Source organism: Jaculus jaculus, chromosome 9, assembly GCF_020740685.1.
Source record: "Jaculus jaculus isolate mJacJac1 chromosome 9, mJacJac1.mat.Y.cur, whole genome shotgun sequence".
Classification (NCBI taxonomy): domain Eukaryota; kingdom Metazoa; phylum Chordata; class Mammalia; order Rodentia; family Dipodidae; genus Jaculus; species Jaculus jaculus.
Genome location: NC_059110.1, coordinates 4,761,884 through 4,778,499, shown reverse-complemented (window position 1 = coordinate 4,778,499; position 16,616 = coordinate 4,761,884). Strand labels below are relative to the sequence as shown.

The window sequence follows — 16,616 nt, the reverse complement described above, 5'->3', positions numbered from 1 at the left end:
CACTTCACTATTACATCTAAGGAATCAAAAATCAGGTTCATAATTTGGAATCTTAGACATCAGAAGTGAATATAGAGGGTGACAACTTAAGGAAAATAATGGACAGGTTTCAGTTCTCATCCCCACTCCTTTCCATTTGCCTGTGAAGCCTAAGGACCCAAGTTCGAGGATCCATTCCCCAAGACCCACGTTAGCCAGATGCACAAGGGGGCGCCCGCGCCTGGAGTTCATTTGCTGGAGGCCCTGGCGCACCCATTCTGTATCTGTCTCTTTTTCTCTCTCTGTCACTCTCAAGTAAATAAATTAAAATAAACAAAATAATTATTAAAAAACTAGATTCCAAATGGTCCATACCCTTACACTCTGAAGTGCTTCTCCACTGCTCAACACGCCTCCTAATTAGATGCCCAGGAAGAAGACCATATGAGCAGGAAATTTCTCTTTCCTTTATGCTATTGTTTTGGTCTTGGGGTGGTTTTTATTTTCTTTTTTCTTTTTTTTATTGTTGTTTTGCAAAAGTTCTTATATTCCTTTTTAAAAAATTATTTTTGTTTATTTTTATTTATTTATGAGAGTGACAGGGAGATAAAGAGGCAGAGAGAGAGAGAGAGACAGACAGACAGAGAGAATGGGCACGCCAGGGCCTCCAGCCACTGCAGAGGAACTCCAGACGTGGTTGCCCCCTTGTGCATCTGGCTAACATGGGTTCTGGGGGAATCGAGCCTCGAACCGGGGTCTTTAGGCTTCACAGGCAAGCTCTTAATGGCTAAGCCATCTCTCCAGCCCTTGTATTCCTTTTTTAAATACAAGGTTAGTAGAGGCTTAACCATAATGGAAATGCTGGAAATCTGGAGGGGGTGGGAGAGGGGAACTGATATCTCCCAGGATTAACCTTCACTTTTAAAAAAATTACTGTATATGTGATTCCCCCCCCCCCCCCCCCGTTCATACACATTCGTGCTGCCTCTGTACAGTCTTGACACATCTTAATAAATTGTTGGAAAATTTTTTAAAAAGTGAATATAGAGGGTGACAGCTTAACAAAAATAATGGACAGGTTTCAGTTCTCATCCCCACTCCTTTCCATTTTTATTTTCTCCTTCTCTTCCATCAAGTTCTAGCTCTTCATTCTATCCCCTGTAGTTATATCATAGTATTATCTTTGTCAAAGGCAAATGAAAAATAAATGATACCAGATGTGATTATTAAAATGTATGTTCACATATTAATGAAATATGGAAATTATGGACCCTGGATTGTTAACAATATTAACACTGTGTTCAACAAAGAGATGCCATACAAATTCTGTTGGTAAATCATATAAGCAACATAAATGGATAATTTAAAAGTAAGTTGAAATCTTGGCACACTGACACTGTGAGGTCTTTTTCCTTTTCCTTATTACCGTGTGACTGGAAAGTTATGCAAAAATGTTTAAGTGGTAGTTTTTTGTGTGTGTTTTTCAATTTTATTTATTATTTATTTGTAAGGAGAGAGAGAGAGAATATATATGGCGCACCAGAGCCTTCACCCACTGCAGACAAACTCCAGATGCATGCGCCATGATGCATCTGGCTTAAATTGGGTACTCAGGAATTGTACCTGCGTTGTCTGTTGGGCTTTGCAGGCAAGTGCCTTAACTGCTAAATCATCTCTCCAGCTCTGGTTGTTGGGTTTTCAAGTCAGGGTCTTAATCTACTCCAGGCTGACTTAGAACTCACTTTGTAGCCCAGGCTGAATGGAAACTTATAGTGATACTCCTACCCCAGGGCCTCTTAGGATTAATCTGTAAATGCTGTGGTGGTGTCTTTTTGGTTTTGGTTTTTTGGGTTTTTTTGGTTTTTTGGTTTTTTTTTTTTTGGTCCAGAGTCTTTAATGGTTCTGGAGCTTGTGGAATTCTTGACCATTTTCTGGTGCCAAGTTCTTGGGGCTGAACTTGACCAACCACAATGTCAATATTAGCTCTAAATTTTATTTATTTATTTATTTATTTATTTATTTATTTATTTATTTATTTATTTATTTTGGTGTGTGTTGGTGGAGGAGAGAATGGGCACACCAGGCCTCTAGCCACAGCAAACAAACTCCAGATGCATGTGCTACCTTGTGCATATGGCTTATGTGTGAGTACTGGTGAATTGAACCTGGGTTCTTAGGCTTCACAGGCAAGTGCCTTAACCATTAAGTCATCTCTTCAGCCTTGTTTTTTTTAATCTGTAATTTTTTTTATTATTATTGACCTCCATACATATGCACAATACACCCTGATTGCAGTCCCCTCCTGCTACCTTCCTTTGTCCCCGGACCTTTTATATCACCCTTTCACTGAACAACTCCTCTTTCCAAGTTCTATAAAATATTTTTTTCATGGCCGGCATTTGTTTTATTTCTATGAATGTTACTATGAACCAAAATATGTAAAATAAAAATTTCTAGCTCAGGCTTTTAAAAAAGTGTGCAAGCGCTGCTAACAATACACTGTTAAGTAACAGATACAAGGAAATTATCATTGGAAAAATACTGAGGCCATATTTTATCCTTTGATTAGCTTCGGTTTTCATCTTCTGTGGGCCATTGAAAATCATCTTTCTACCTTATGAGATTTTAAAATTGATTTTACTTTATATATGTCAGATTATACTCTTATCCCTTTGCCCCTGCTTCCATTTTCCTGCTCAGTGAGTTAGGTTATGTACTGCCATGTCATGAAGGCTTCAGTCAGTCCCTGTGGATTAGTGGGGGACTGTCTCAGGATACTTCTACCCACTCACTGGCCCTTAAAATCTTTCTGCCCTTTCTGCAATGGTTCGTTCCCTGATGCCTCCTGGCATGCTAATTTAGTGTTAGGTTGTCTATAGTCCCTGGATTTCTGCTTAGGTGGGTTTTGATTGATTACCATGTTTGTCACCATCACTCTGGAGCTGGTTGTCAGGCTATCATTAAGAGCAGTATTCATGTCACCACTTCTGCAATTTCTCCTCGGCCCCAGCAGATGTGGTAGTGGTAGAGGTAGAGGTGGGCAGTTGGTTATCTTTTTTTCTTATTAATGGATCTTGGTTCTCTTCAAGTTGCTCTGCTTTCTTAATACAGATGCTGAAACCAAGAGTAAGATCAGCTGGGGTTAAATGGGATACGCACAGTTATGTGAGGGACTTTGTGATGTGCAAGCCCAGTCTTCTCCACAGAACAGTGGAGGCTTCTCTCTGAAGTCTCTGGGTTTCCTAACAGTGGGATTCCGGATATGAGTTCTCTCCCACTGCGCAGGCCTCTTGTCCATCAGAGAACAGTTATTGTGCACTCAGGCTGTGTGCCACTGCTGCACAAGTGTGTACTTCTTGTCTGGCTGGTCGTCTGCTTACTAATGCTGTTGGTGCCCGTTGTTTTCTACCTCATTCCATAGGGCTTTCCAGCACTGTGAGGACTAACCAGAGAGAGCTAGGTTCCCTTTTGGTTCCAGAAATGTTGTGTTTTTAATATTGAGTTTACCTAGGTATACATCATGCTGTACTGAAGCATGTAAGTTCACCTAATGCAGCAAATAGATCACATAAAATTGACCCATTTTACCGGGTATGACTGTTCTAACCATTTTCATCTGTAAGCTACTTAAGCTCTAAAAAAGATATTAACGTGGTAAAAAGCATTGAATTAGCTATTAGTAACTAGCTGTTTGCTGCACACACACACACGTGTGCGCTCACTTTCTTGCTTGATCTCGCTTGCTCGCTCTCGCTCTCTCTTTCTATATATAAAACATATATTTCAAAATATATATACATACATAAATATATATTTCAAAAATAAGAATGGGACAAAGATCTTGGAAAACATTTTAAAAAAATGAAATGGCAGTAAATTTAAAAATATGCTATATATTTTAAAGGACAATAGTTTTATTTTAATGAAAATTCTGTCTCCTAATGGGAAATGTTTGACTATTACTGTTAGTATTTAATAGTTAACTAATTTTAAATTGGCCTGCTCGTAATTACTTAATTAAGTTGAACAAGGAATACTTTTTTGGGGGGGAGAGGATACTTCAGACTGTAAAGTTCTGCTTGTCTTGCAACCTAAGGACCTGAATTCAATCTCCAGAACCCATGTAAAGTGCTGGGCAGGGTTGCACACTTTTTTATCTTTGTAATGCAGATACCAAGATAAGCCTGAAGTTTAAACAAAGCAGCTTCATTGTATTGAGGCTTCTTCATAATTGGCAAGGTCTGTGTCAGTTACCCCGTGTAAGCTTAGCTAGAAAAAAAGGTGCCATTTTAATTTGCTTTTAATACAAAGTGATACACTAGTATGAAATAAAATGTTATCGTTTTTACTTACAAGAAAGCATTAGATACAAATGACATTTGATTGCTGTGCTATGAACATAAACATTTTGTTGAATGTCATCTTAAACTATCCATTTTTGGAACTGAGAATTGTCCTTTCTAGGTACCTTCTTTGTAGTGGTTATAGGATGTCTCGTTACACAGAGATGCCTGTTGTCATTGTAGGAATCCATCTTCACCTGGATGGGATGTTTTTGTGATCCATGCATATGAAAGCAAGCTGTTCATATTCTAGAAGGCAGGGAGGCTATTCACACAAAAAAAGGAGAGGTTCATTCTCAATATCCACTGGCTTTTGGGAGAGGAGTGTTTGAAGACAGGGTCTCCTGTGATTCAGACTGATCCTCTGTCCTGGTTCCTCCTCCCAAATACCTGGATTATAGGCACGTGCCACTATGACCTTTTCATTTCTTTGATTTTCAGTTGACATTTTATCTCATTGCTCTGGTTCTTGACAAAAAAGTTGCCTTGTAGTTAGTTGGTGAGAATTTACTGTTCCTCCTATCAGTCAGTGGAATAAGACCTTCATTCAGATAATTTATCTTCTCATGTATTTATTACTAATTCTACTTGATACCCAACACATGCATTTGTGTTTATTAATACATAATTATATATAGGTAAAGGGGAAATATGCTGTCTTGGTATGCATATATAATGTGAAATGATCAAATCAAGATAATTAACATACCTGTCACATCAAGAATTTTATGTTTTTTGGGTTTTTTTTTTTTCCAAGGAAGGTCTTACTCTAGCCCAGGCTGATCTAGAATTCACTATGTAGTCTCAGGTTGGCTTCGAACTCAAAGCAATCTTACAACCTCTGCCTCCTAAGTGTTGGGATTAAAGGCATGTCTCACCATGCCCAGCTGTTATAAGTTCTTGTTGTTTTTGTTGAGAGCTCTATCCAGCTGTTTTGAAATAGCTGTAAGTCATTGTGGACTGTGGCCTTCTGGTTGTGTTCTAGGAACTCTGTTAAAACACCTACAAGATCAACTTGTTTAGCTACAAAATCATTCATTGGACTTAAGCCCAGTCTTAATTATTAATGTTAACACTATCAGACACATATGAAATAGAATAATCTGTTTGTAATGTAATATACTATTAACATTTTTCTGTGTCATGAAATATGAATTAAAATAAGTGAAATTAAAGTTTAAAGACTAGGGCTTGAGGGATGGCTTAGTGGTTAAGGTGTTTGCCTACAAAGCCAAAGGACCCTGGTTCTATTTCCCAGGACCCATGTTAGCCAAATGAACAAGGGAGCACGTGCATCTGGAGTTCACTTACAGTGGCTGAGAGGCCCTTGCTCTCTTGCTCTCGAGTGCACACGGTCTCTCTTCCCCTCCCTTTCTCTGCCAAATAAATGAAAATAAATTTAAAGTTTAAAAACTAATAGTTAGGGCTTTCACTGGTTAATTATTCATTGTTAGGTGTTTAAGACTTCTTTAACTTTTCACACTTACTGTATTGCAGGTAATTTCTTTTTAAAGAACTAGTGGACTTCCTTTACAAATGTATATTTTAAATATTTATTTATTTGAGAGAGAGATATAGAAATAGGCAGGTTGAGAGAGAGAGAGAGAGAGAGAGAGAGAGAGAGAGAGAGATATTGGGTGTGCCCGGGCCTCCAGCCACTGCAAATAAACTCCAGATGCGTGTATCCCCCTTGTGCATCTGGTTTATATGGGTCCTGGGGAGTTTAACTGGTTCCTTTGGCTTTACAGACAAGTGCCTTAACTGTTAAGCCATCTCTCCAGCCCACTTTACAAATATTTTAAAATAAACTTCCAGAGCTACAGAATGACAGGATTTAAGCTTGTGACTAATTTTTATTCATTGATTTATGCCAATACCATATTAAGATGCCCTGTCTGTCTGTCTCTGTGTATTATAATTTTTATTTTTCTGGTTTGACAAATTTTACTGTTGAGTTGTTGAGGATCTGATTCAGCTCTGCCTAGCATATGCAAGCCCCTGGGTACAATCCCCAGTAAATTAACTGAATGAATGAATGAGCTGAGTGACAAGAAGGCTTTTAAAGTCTGCATCTGAGCATTACCACAGGTAGAGATGAGTGGCATTTTATTTAGAAAACTTGCAACTGTCATTTAATTCTGAAACAGGAACTTAGAAAATGAGAGCTTCAGACTTACCTGTCTGAGCAACTCATTAGTGTTGCCTCTTTGCTGTGCTTTGTCTTGTCATCAACTTAATTATCAGAACTTTTTGTCGTTTTAATTTTTTTTAATTATTGACAATTCCATAATTACAGACACTAAACATGATAATCCTCCACACACACACTTTCCCTTCACAACTCCGCTCTCCATCGCATCCCCTCCCCATCAGTGTCTCTTTCATTTTGATGGCATCGTGTTTTTTCCTATGATGATCTTGTGTAGGTAGTGCCAGGCACTGCAAGGCCATGGATATTCAGGCCATTTTGTGTCTAAAAGAGTGCATTGTAAGGAATCCTGTCCTTCATTTGGCTCTTATATTCTTCTTGCCACCTCTTCCACAATGGACCCTGAGCCTTGAAAGGTATGATAGAGATGTTTAATGCTGTCACTTCTTCTCAGCACTGTGGTGTCTTTTGAGACATCCCAGAGGTCTCTGTCATCTGAAAAGAGAAGCTTCTCTAACCAAAAGTGAGGGCATTAATATATGGGTATGAACATTAAGAGAAGTGCTTACTGGGCAGTTTGGTGAGCATAATATTTGCATTTAGCCAGGTACCAGTAGGTGTTAACAACCCTAGGGATCATGACTTTCCCTAAGTTTTCAGTACCAGGCATGTATTCCCTCCCATGAAGTGGGCCTCCAGTCCAATTAGAGAGTGCTTGCTTTCCTCTATAACAGACTTGTCACTATTGCACTCATTGGCTAATTTGGCCTGGCTGGTCAAACTTAAGGCTTGCAGTGTACACTGTTGTTTATCTCCACTGATGAGAAAGAGAGAGAATGTATGGGTGCGCCAGTCTTTCATCTGCTGCGAACCAACTCCAGATGCCTGCACCCCCTTGTGGCACATGGGAAACATTGCATGTTTTGCGTCACTGCATCTGGCTGTGTGGGGGCCTGGAGATTCGAACATGAGTTCTTGGGCCTCTTTCGTAGGCAAGCACTTTAACCCCTAAACCATCTCCCCAGCCCTTAAAAATTCCTAAATTCCTAACACAGGGCTTCCCAAATGCTCTTTACAAGTATAACTATAAAATATGTTGCACACTTTGTTTTGGTTATTTATAGCATAGGTTCTCAACTTGATCGTAATTTTTTGTGTAATTTTTTTGTTCATTGTTTATTTATTTGAGAGTGACAGAGAGAGAAAGAGGCAGAGAGAGAGAGAGAGAGAGAATGGGCGCGCCAGGGCCTCCAGCCACTGCAAATGAACTCCAGACGCATGTGCCCCCTTGTGCATCTGGCTAATGTGGGTCCTGGGGAATCGAGCCTCAAACTGGGGTCCTTAGGCTTCACAGGCAAGTACTTAACCTCTAAGCCATCTCTCCAGCCCTTGGTTGTAATTCTTTTTTATTTTTATTTATTTTTGTTATTTTTACTTATTTGAGAGCGACAGAGTAAGAGGCAGGGGTGGGGGAGGGAGAGAGGGAGAGAATGGGTGCGCCAGGGCCACAGCAAACAAACTCCAAATGCATGTGCAACCTTGTACATACATCTGGCTTATGTGGGTCCTGGGAAGTTAAGCCTCAAACTGGTGTCCTTAGGCTTCATAGGCAAGTGTTTAACCACTAAGCCCTGATTGTAATTCTTGATATTGCATCTATATGCTGGTATAATTGGTTTAGATTGTAGGTCTCTCCATATCTTCCTATTTTACTTTGATTGACTTATCTTTTACTGAGCTTTTTAAAACTTGTTGTATTAAAATATAACAAATAAGAAACCACAATAGCAATGAGAAAACCCTCAACAGAGTAATGACAGCTACACACATTAAGGCTGTTTGGAATACAGCTACAGGTCAGGTGTGGTGGTGTACCCCTTTAATCATAGCACCTGGAAGGTTGAGGAAGAGGATTGCCTTGAATTTGAGACCAGCCTCAGCTACAGAGTGAGTTGAGTGAGATTCTGTAAAGGAAGGAAAGGGAAAAGAATCAAAAACCTTGAACTCTGTTATACAACTATAATTAATAAAAGAAAGCCTCAAGTTATTCATCTTTTTTTCTTTTCTTTAAAATCAAGCTCTAAGGGCTGGAGAGATGGCTTAGCAGTTAAGGCGTTTGCCTACAAAGCCAAAGGATCCCAGTTCGATCCTCCAGGACTCATGTTAGCCAGATGCACGGGGTTGGAGGATCACATGCATCTGGAGTTCGTTTGCAGTGGCTGGAAGCACTGGCGCACCCATTCTCTCTCTCAAATAATAAATGAAAAACATTTTTTAAAAAACTAATCTCTAATATAAAAAGAAGGACAAGAGAGATAGCTTAGCAGTTAAGGCATTTGTCTGCAAAGCTAAAGGACCCCCTGTTTGAATCTCCAGTACCCACATAAGCACCTGTGCTTTTATTCATTTTGGGATCTAATTATGACTTTTTTCCCACACCCCACCCCATGGGTCTGGGATTAAAGCCAGGCCATCACACATGCTGGCCAAATAACAGTGAGCTGCATTCTCATCCATGGTTAGGACTTTTTCTTTTTTTTTTTTTTTTATCCCTGCGGTATGATCTATGGTGGTGAGCATCTTTAGGCATGCTTGTATATGTATGTATATTACTGTATGTTGCAGTCAGGTTCGCATTGCTGGCATAAATCACCGACCAAGAGCTGCTTTGGTGGGGGAAAGGGTTTATTTTGGCTTAGAGACTCGAGGGGAAGCTCCATGGTGGCAGAGGGGGATGGCATGAGCAGAGGGTGGATCTCATCCCTGGCTAACATCAGGTGGATAACAGGGATGGTAGAGTGTGCCAAACACTGTCAAGGGGACACTGGCTATGACATTTATAAGCCTGCTACCAACAATACACTGCCTCCAGGAGGTATTCATTTCGATTGCCATCAGCTGGGGCATTCAGAACACCTAAGTTTATAGAGGACACCTGAATCAAACCACCACATCATGCTAGCTCATCTCATTTAGATTGAATTGGTTGACTGTTCAAACCTTCTATTTGTAGCTAGTTTTTCCTAGTTTTGTTAGTTGCTTAATGAGGTAAGGAAAGATCTCTGTTCATTGTAAAGGTTCACACTAGTGTATTGTCTTTGGTAGCCCAAATGCCAAATGACCTTGGCACACAACAAAAAACTGTGTATGTGTGTATTTGTTTGTAGCTTGCTCACTGTATAAACTTGTTTCACAGAATAGCAGCTGTCCTGTTGTAGTTTTGAAGCTTTAATTTTCCCTCTCAAGATATAGCTGCAGCACATCTTTTCCCTTCCCTTTCCCCTTCCCCTTCTCCTTCCCCCTTACCCTTCCCCAGGTAGGGTTTTACTCTAGCCCAGGCTGACCTAGAATTTACTATGTAGGCTCAGGGTGGCCTCGAACTCATGGAGATCCATCTACCTTTGCCTTCCAAGTGCTGGAATTGCAGGCATGAACCACCACACCCGGCTCTTTTTTGGACTTTTTTTTCTTATGAGAGAGAGAATGGGCACACCAGGGCCTCCAGCCACTGCAAATGAAGTCCAGATGCATGGGCCACCATGTGCATATGGCTTATGTGGGTACTGGGGAATCAAACTTGGGTCCTAAGGCTTTGCAGATAAGTGCCTTAACCACTAAGCCAACTCTGCAGCCCTGGATTTTTCTTTTTTAATTTTATTTATTTACTTGAAACCAGAGAGAATGAGAGAAAGAGAGAGAGAGCGTGTGAGCATGAGCATGCCAGGGCCTCCAGCCACTGCAAACAAACATCAGATACATGTACCCTTTTTGCATCTGGCTTATGTGGTTCCTGGGGAATCGAACATGGGCCCTTTGGCTTTTCAGGCAAACACCTTAACCATTAAGCCATTTCTCCAGCCCCACATTTTCTTTTTTATAAAACATTTTTAAGCTGGGCATAGTGGTGTATGCCTTTAATCCCAGCACTCTGGAGGCAGAGGTAGAAGGATCACCGTGAGTTAGAGGCCACCTTGGGATGCATGGTGAATTCTAGGTCAGCCTATACTAAAGTAACCCACTACCTCGAAAAAAAATTTTTTTTAAATTATTTACTAGAGTGTGTGTATGTTGGAGAATTGAACCCCAGGCCCCCGGACTTGTAAGCAAACACCTTTATTCACTGAGCATCTTTCCAGACCCTGTAACACATTTTCTACAGAGATAATATCAAACAGAGGTACTTGGTACCATTGCTTTTGAGGGGACTATGCAAGTTAGCATACAGCATAATGAATTCCATTGCAGTATTTTCACACACATACACTTATTTTATTTTGTTCTCTACCCCCCCCTCCTTCCCCACCTACTAGTCCTTGGCTTCCCCCAAGTGGTGTTTTCTTCTATTTTCTTGTCACATGGATATTACATTCTTTTTGCCTCCCTCCATTGACAGTGCGATAGTAGAAAAAAATTACTATTAATATTACTAACAGTTACCATCACACATGCATACTTAAGCAATTGCTCCTCAGGTACCAAACATCATCCTTTTCTCGATCTACAACCCATTTAATTGGAAAAGGTTAAATCCTGTTTCTTGGGCAAGACTACCTGTAAATGTATAGCCTGTATAGTCTGTTCTTAATCTTCTTGGAAGAGATTTTAAAAACACTAGAAATACTTGTTGATATGAAGACTGGGAAAGTGGCAGTGAGGGATTAAGTTCATATCTCATTGCTGTCACTGTTTTTTCCTTTGTGTTGGAACTTAAGAAGGGCTGCTGTGATGGGATAGAGTACTGAACTGTAGAGGCTGAACTGAATAATGCTGAATTTTGATTTTAAGACTGCAACATGCCAGATACTACCAGTATCAGTTTGTAACGTATTTATAGGCTAGATTGCTTCATGATAGAGTCATCCTCCTCTGTTTCCTTTACATATTTACTTAGAGGCATTTTGAACTTGGATATGAATCAGTTTTTAATATGTGTAATTGATCTCTGGAAGCATTAACATGCACAGGAATTAATTACATAAAATTAGTTGATATAATAAATTACAACAAATTTCTAGCAAAGTAATTTGAAATTTAAAGTTGTACCAAGGAATATTATGAAATTTGAAAATATATCAGAACAGAAGAAGTCTTAGTTTACTCTTTAGAAGTACTACAGATATTATTGCCACAAATTTAGTAAAGTCATACTGAGAAAGCAGTCAAGGGGCTTCTCCTCAGGATTTCTTATGGCATATACATGTGACTCATCCACCTGTGTTAGTTATAACCTGAAGATGAAGACCAAGACAAAATGAATGACCAAATCATTTGTAAGAAACATTAAATAGTTCATCTTATTGTAGTTTCTTTTAACTGAATTGTTAAACGATAGTGTTACATTTTTCTTTTTGTATATTTTGTATTTGTGAGGAGAGGGAAAATGAATGGGCATGCAGGTCCATAGGCTTTGCAAGTAAGCTCTTTTAACCACTGAACTCTCTGGTTAGTCCTATTATATTTATTTCTTGACCAAATGGCAGTTACTAAAATGTATGAACCCCCCCCCTTTTTTTTTTTTTTACACTTTTGGTTTTATTGGGACGAGAAGGGTGTAGTTTAAAAGGCTAGAAGACATCCAGCCGAAGTCAAAGTACCTGTGGCCTTGATAGAGCTGCAGGGGTGAGCATGTGGAGAAGGTGTTGCTCTGCTGTGTGCCTTGCACTGCCATTTTCATCTGAATAGGACCCCAGAGTATAGTAATTAGCAATCTCTTCAGTGTCAGAGCAGAATTGCCATTGTAATGGTTTAGCTGCAGGATAAAAGGATTGAATTTGGTTCTGCCTATCTGCCAAACTAAACGAGTTGCCATGGGAATTTTCAAATGTAAGAGGCGTTTACTTAAAGCAATTTGGCAGGTTTGAATAAACTCATAAATTACAGGTTTGGAAGAAGCCAGTTCTCGCCTATAGGCAAGGCTTATAGAAGGCTGATGGCCTCTTCAATCCTTTAAGAGAATAAGTTGATCGCTGCTCCCATGCAAGGTCAGGTTTGGTTGTCAATAAATGTAGTATGATAGGCACATGTCAGGAAAGATATTTTGTTCCAAATCTCTGGAGGAAGGAACAACTCCAGTCATACATTTCTTTCTATATTAAATTTATCTTCACATAAGATTAATGCCACGGTGACTATTCACATGACTTGTTTTTAAAAATTCAACTTTAATCCCATTCATTGTATATTGTAAATTATATTTTTACAAAAGATTTTTTAAAATCTACCTTTCAGAAAAACACTCACTGAAGCCACATCTTTAAGCTTTCTTTTTTAAAGGTAGGGTCTCCTTTCTAGCCCAAGCTGAACCGGAACTTACTGTGTAGTCTCAAGGTAGACTCCATCTAACAGCGATCCTCCTACCTTAGCCTCTGAAGTGCTAGGATTGAAGGCGTGTGCCACTGTGCCAGACACTTTTCACATTTTTAAGACCACTAGGTTTCCATTTCATGTGGGCGGGGGGGGGGTAATTTAGAAATTACTTAACTCCAGTAGCCTAAAAATGTTGGTACAACTTTGAAAAATATAATCCTAAGGTCATGCAATAATATTAGGAAAAGTAATTGTTGATTGTAGTTGATAAGTGGCAAAGTAAACATTTTTCTTCATTTGTTAGTCTTAAAGCTGCAATTCTACACCAGAATCTTCTGAATCTGAATCTGATGTTACTCTTGAACCATTAAGTCCTTATCAGACAACTGGGTGTGTGTGGAGCTCTTTGGAATCAAGTTGACTCAAGGCTACTTTGCTCTTAGATTTATCATTGTTAAAGCATTTCAGAAGAATGTGGAAGTTTGAAATAACTGAAGTGATTATTATATGGAGGAGACACAGTGCAGTTGTGGCAAAAGATGTGCACTGGCAGGAAGAGAGAGGATTGCACTATACGGAGGGTTTTTGTTTGTTTTTGAGGCAGATTCTTACTCTAGCCCACACTTACCAACCTAGAAGTCAGTATGTAGTCCAGGGTAGCCTCAGATTCATGGCAATACTCCTACCCCAGATTCCCAAGTGCTGGAATTACAGGCATGAATCACCACACCCAGCAGTGTAGGGGTTTTGTTTTCTTTTCTTTTAAGGACCAAATGTTGTTTTCATTTTCAGTTTGGAAGAGTTGATGAGAAAGGTTTGTGAGGACTTCATGAGAAGGTAACCACATATGGAGCAAACCTGACCCCACCCCCTAGCTAATCAGCAGAAAGAGCAGAGAGTTGCAGGAGACAGCAGGTCAAAGGAACACCAAAATTGATTGGAGGGTATGAAAAGGAGAGGTCAAAGATGTCCAAGGTTGATGTTCATGTAATTTGAACAGAACCAGTTTGCTTTAATGTCTGATTTTTCTTAGTGGCCCTGGAGTAGATGTGGGAAATAGAGGAAAACATTCAAGAACAATTGAATGAGTTTGCTAAACAATCCATAGCATTGAATAAGTTAGACTAATCTTTTACTATCAAATAGTAAATCAATAATATATTCCTTTAAAATGCCACCTTCTCCTCTTGTGTTCTCTGTCATTTTTATTTTCAAGAGAAAGAGGCAGACAGAATGGATATGCCAGGGGCTTTCAGCCGCTATGATTGAACTCCAGACATGTGTGCTCTCTTGTGCACATGTGCAACCTTGCACATGTCACTGTGCGTCTCTTGTGTGGGACCTGAAGATTCAAACGTGTTCTTAGGCTTCTCAGGCAAGCACCTGAAATGCTAAGCTATCTCTTCAGTACATTCTCTGTCATTTTTAATGGATGGAGTCTGTGGATGTGTAGTTTGTCTCTTATTACTCCACTCTCTTCAAAGAAACATTTAGGTTCCCTTTACATTTTAACATGGTGACCTTTTCCAGGTGATTTAGCATTTGCTGAATAAATTAAACAAATACTTGTGTTGTGTGCATAAGCCTAGTGTACATTTCAGAGTAACTACAGTCTGTCCTGCTTTGAGGGCAGAGGTGGGCTCTCAGCCTGATGTGAGTAAAATTTTTTCATGAGAAATTTGGAGACCTTCAAAGTCATAATAACAAAATTCCTTTTTCTTTCTTTGAACCTTTATAAAAAATTTGGGAGTCAGTGAATGAATATGGGCACATCAGGTGCCTCTTGTCACTGCAAACGAGCTCCAGATGCATGCATCACTTGTGTCTGGCTTTACATGGATACTGGGGAATTGAACTCAGGCAGTCACGCTTTACAGGCAAACACCTTTAACTACTGATCCATCTCTAATTCCCCCAAATTCCCTTTTCATATAAGAATTTCAATGTCAAAAGACTTGTGGAAAAATCTCTAAATTGCTGCTCAAATCTGCTAAATAATCAGTTTTTTTTTAAAAAAAAGTTATTTATTTGCAAGCAGAGAGATAGAAAAGAGACAGACACAGAGACAATGGCCTATAGCCACTGCAAACCAGTTCCAGACAAATGTGCCCCTTGTGCATCTGGAATTGAACCTGGGTCCTTTGGCTTCGCAGGCAAATGCCTTAACTGCTAACCCATCTCTCCACCCCTAAATAATCAATTCTTGATATCATTTCTTCTTTGAAAATTTATCTGTTAGGGTTAAGTGGGTACTTGCCTATTGATACATGGGGTGTTTAGGAAAACAACAAATTCAGTGTCTCCTACACTCAAACAACACAGAATCTGTTATCACTGCTCACCAAAATGTGGGAGGATTTCTCCCCACTAGGAAACAGTAAGTTCTTTTACCAGGTTCTCCAGTGGATAATAACTGGAACTGACTTTTACCTAGAGATGCTATCAGATTTCACAGGTTGAGTATTCAGGAGACTCCACCACTTCAAGTACCAGTCACAACTAATATTTTGTCATCTATACTTTCAAAAAATATTTCTATTATTACTTACTTATTTGACAGAGAAAGACAGAGAGAGAATGGGTGTGCCAGGGCCTCTAGCCATTGCAGATGAACTCCAGATGCGAGCCCCCCCCCCCTTGCATCTTGCTAACGTGGGTCCTGGGGAATCGAACCTGGGTCCTTTGGCTTTGCAGGCAAAGCCTTAAATGCTAAGTCATCCCCCCAGCCCCATATCTATACTTCTTACTGACCCATTATTATTAAGGGTTTCCACTGGCCTTCTTTATGTGTGACTAGACTACTTCACACGTGTTAAACATGAAGGAGGAGGAGAGAGAGAATAGAGTGAGGTGTGGGAGTCGAGGCAAAGCATGTCTTGTGACTTTTGGGTATCCACCTGCTAGGAACTGCAGTGGCTTCCACTGTTTGAAAGCCTTCTGTTTTGGGGCTGGAGAGTGGCTTAGCGGTTAAGGTTAAGCACTTGCCTGTGAAGCCTAAGGACCCCAGTTCGAGGCTCGACTCCCCAGGACCCAAGTTAGCCAGATGAACAAGGCGTCTGGAGTTCATTTGCAGTGGCTGGAGGTCCTGGCACCTATTCTCTCTCACTCTCTCTTTCTGTCCCTCTCTGTCTCTCTCTGTGTTTCATTTTGTTGTTGTTGTTGTTTTGAGCCTTTATTGTGTAGGCATGAGTGATGGCAGCATTGGCCATTAGCCCCTCTCATATCCCTCTAGGTTTGAAAGTGGGTTAAAACATTACTTAGATTTAACTGTGATTATGTCATGAGGTAACTTACAGGCAAATATAGTCTGTCATTAGATTATAGCACTTCATAATATGACAATTATATAAATACACACACACTGATATAACGTTTTCCAAAATAAAAGTGCATGTAACTTGTGAAAGTGTATAGAAATTATGCACACACAGCAGTGCATGTACAAAATGTACCAGCTCCTAGAACTGAGCCAGTGCACAAGCATACCTACCTACTCGCTGGTTTTTTGTGGTAACTAAACTAGTGTGTCCGGTGAGTACCAACAGGTACAGAAAGTATCATCAAATTTACCATGGTGTGGCTTATGTAAGAAGTAGGGTATTTTAAGTTCTCAGCAGATAGGAAACAGGCTTGCTCCTTAATGAGAGCACTGATGTAAGAGCATTGCTGATGTCAAGACACTTTAACATAAAGGTATTGCAGCATTGGGAGGATCACTGTAATGCTAAGCCTGGCAGCTTTAATCACATGACCTAGTAAAATTTTGGATCAGTGTGGAGTTGGATAATTGAGTAGCTTTGAAAATATTTTTTAAATTTTTTATTTATTTAAGAGCAACA

At 39.7% G+C, this 16,616-nt stretch overlaps 1 protein-coding gene across 7 annotated transcripts in view; it reads left to right on the top strand.

The window, feature by feature from the left end:
- The window catches only part of Qki (QKI, KH domain containing RNA binding), a 125,803-nt gene that overhangs the window by 96,786 nt on the left and 12,401 nt on the right, over nt 1–16,616 (top strand). The window lies entirely within an intron of this gene.